We start from the raw sequence: 3,424 nt of genomic DNA on the forward strand, positions 1-3,424 counted from the left end.
CAGTACCACGAGTTTCTGAAGGTCTTCTCGAAGGAAGCATCAGAACGGCTACCCGAAAGAAAGCCGTACGATCATGCGATCGAACTCGTGCCCGGCTACTCCACGTTCCATTCAAAGGTATACCCATTGTCGAGCAACGAGCAGGAGGAACTGGACAAGTTCCTAAAGGAGCAGTTAGCGAAGGGCTACATACGGGAGTCGAAGTCGCCAATCTCATCCCCCTTTTTCTTCATCAAAAAGAAGGAAGGGACGCTTCGACCCGTACAGGACTACCGCCGATTGAACGCGATCACGGTCAAAAATCGTTATCCCTTGCTGTTGATCGCCGAAATGGTGGATAAGCTCCGCGGCGCTACGCTCTTCACGAAATTCGATGTCCGATGGGGATACAACAACGTCCGGATCAAAGCCGGTGACGAGTGGAAGGCGGCCTTTGTAACTAACCGGGGGCTGTACGAACCCCTGGTAATGTTCTTTGGCCTCACTAATTCCCCCGCGACCTTCCAGGCCATGATGAACGAGATCTTCCACGATCTCATCGTCGGCGGCAAGATCCTTGTGTACCTGGATGACATACTCATCTTCTCCACCAACAAAGAGGAGCATGAAAAGGTCACACGCGAGGTTCTGCGTCGCCTTCAGGACAACGATCTGTTCCTGAAGCCTGAAAAGTGCGAGTGGGACGTTCCCAAGGTCGACTACGTCGGCTATGTGTTCGGTGGCGATGAGGTGGCGATGGATCCCGCGAAGCTGAAAGGAATCAATGAGTGGCCGGTGCCCCGGAACAAAAAAGACGTTCAGAAGTTCTGGGGGTTCTCCAATTTCTACCGCCGCTTTATTAAGGACTTCGCTAAGATCTCGCGACCACTCGACCGGCTCACAGGGAACGACCCATGGCATTGGGGCGAAGAAGAGCAGCATGCTTTCGATGAGCTCAAGCGGCTCTTCGCGACAACTCCAGTCTTGGCGCTGTACGACCCTAATCGGGAGACGCGCATTGAAGTTGACGCCTCGGGGTACGCCACTGGCGGCGTGTTGATGCAGAAGCAGGATGATGGCAAATGGCATCCCATCGCCTTCAGATCACATGCGATGGATCCGGCGCAGCGGAACTACGAGATCTACGATAAGGAGATGCTCGCAATCATTGAGGCGCTAGACGATTGGCGCCACTACCTCGAGGGGTTACCCAATCAGTTCGAGATCGTGACCGATCATAAGAACCTCGAGTACTGGCGTACATCCCAGCATCTCACGCGCCGTCAAGCGCGATGGTCGCTGTTCCTGGCTCGCTTCGACTTCTGCATCACGCACAAGGCCGGGACATCCAATGGAAAGGCTGATGCCCTGTCGCGTCGATCAGACCATCAGATCGGCGATGAGGACGATAACACCGATCAGGTGGTTCTCAAACCAGAGCGTTTCCGCATCGCCTCCGCCCGGCGCGGTCATGCCTCGGTGACGGCCGATCAGTCGCTTCTGAAGCGCATCAGGGAATGTTCGAAGAAAGATCGGGAGGTAGCCGAGGCACTTGAAAAAGTACAGGACCTCGGGCCGCCCCAGCTGCAAAGGGGTTTTGAGGAGTGGAATGCCGAACAAGGGCTTCTGTTGTTCCGTGGGTGTGTGTACGTCCCAAAGAACGCGGAGCTCCGGCGGGATATCGTCAAGATCCACCACGACTCGCCGATCGCCGGCCATGGCGGTCGTGCCAAAACCCTTGAGCTCGTATCGCGGAACTACTGGTGGCCTGGGATGTCTAAATTCGTCAATGAGTACGTAAGCACCTGCGATGTGTGCAACCGTACCAAGACATTCCCAGCCAAACCCCAGGGTCCGCTGAAGCCGAACGAGATCCCCGAGCGCCCGTGGCAGATCATCACGACCGATATGATCGTTGGCTTGCCGAAGTCTGATGGATTCGACTCGATCCTGGTCACCGCCGACCGCTTTACCAAGCAGGTCCACTTCTCGGCCTGTCACGAGACCCTGACGGCAGAAGGTGCGGCAGACCTGTACATCCGCGATGTGTTCAAGCATCATGGGGCCCCGGCCAAGGTCATATCAGACCGAGGTCCCCAGTTCGCTTCGAAATATCTCCACGCGGTGTACAAGGGACTAGGGATCGAGCCGGCGCTGTCTACAGCGTTTCATCCTCAGACAGACGGCCAGACTGAGCGCTGGAATCAGGAGATCGAGCAGTACCTGCGTGCTTTCACAAGCCACAGGCAGGATGATTGGGCAAAGCAATTGCCGCTCGCGGAATTCGCATTGAACAACCGAGTTCACTCCGCGACCGGGCACTCCCCTTTCTTCCTGCACCAAGGGTACCATCCTGAGATTCAAGTGCGGATCAACCCGATGTCTGCGATGCCTGCGGCCGCTGATCGGCTCAAAATCCTGAAGGAGATTCGCGACGATACGCGCTCTGCGCTCGAGCTATCGGCCGAGCGCATGAAGGTGTACTACGACAAGCACGTGCAGGAGGCACCGGTCTTCGCGCCGGGGGACAAGGTCTGGCTTGATGCCCGGAACCTTAAGCTGAAACAGCCAAGCAAGAAGCTTAGTCCCAAGCGCCTCGGACCATATGCCGTGCGGCGAAAGCTCGGAGACCTGGATTACGAATTAATCCTGCCGAAGTCGGTGCCGGTACACCCGGTGTTCCACGTCTCCCTGCTTAGCAAGTACACGCGTAGCGATATCCCGGGCCGGGAGCCGGAGGAGCCGCCTGCGATTGAGGTTGAAGGCGACGAGGAGTACGAGGTTGAGCGGATCAAGGATTCGAGGATCTTCCGACGTCAGCTGCAGTACCTTGTCAAGTGGAAGGGTTATGACGACTCGCATACGTCATGGGAACCGGCACGCAACGTTGCTAATGCGCCGGCCCTTATAGCCGACTTCCATCGGAAGAACCCAAACGCCCCTCGTCGACTCAATGCTGCTGCATTCGGTGGTCTCAACTTTCAGCCAATGCCTTCGCCGCTGACTGAAGCACGCTGCCGCTCTGGGTGGGAGATGGGCAAGGGCGCCTCGCATGAGGTCATGCGCCGTTGAGGAGGGGGTAATGTCACGAGTTGGTACGGCGCCTAGCCGTTTTTTAATTTTTTCCTTTTCGCGGGCTCGAACCCGCGACCTCTGTACTACCTGCCCGATACGGACACATCATTATCTACTGTACGATCAGATTAGATAGGACGGCAGTGCACGGCACAGCTCGGGCCCCGCTGACACAGCCGCTTTGACTCACCGGCCCCCGGGGCCGCGTCGGCATGCTGCGCACAGACCAGCTGCGCACGGACCAACGTGCACAGCCTGCCCTAAATCTTCCCATGTATATAAACCAGCCTCTGCTGCCCTAGGGACCTCAGTTTCGACCTCTTGTCCCTAGGTCAGTAAGCTCTCATTTGTATCCTTTACTTACCTTTAC

Source organism: Postia placenta, assembly GCF_002117355.1.
Source record: "Postia placenta MAD-698-R-SB12 unplaced genomic scaffold POSPLAscaffold_1, whole genome shotgun sequence".
Taxonomy (NCBI): Eukaryota; Fungi; Basidiomycota; class Agaricomycetes; order Polyporales; family Adustoporiaceae; genus Rhodonia; species Rhodonia placenta.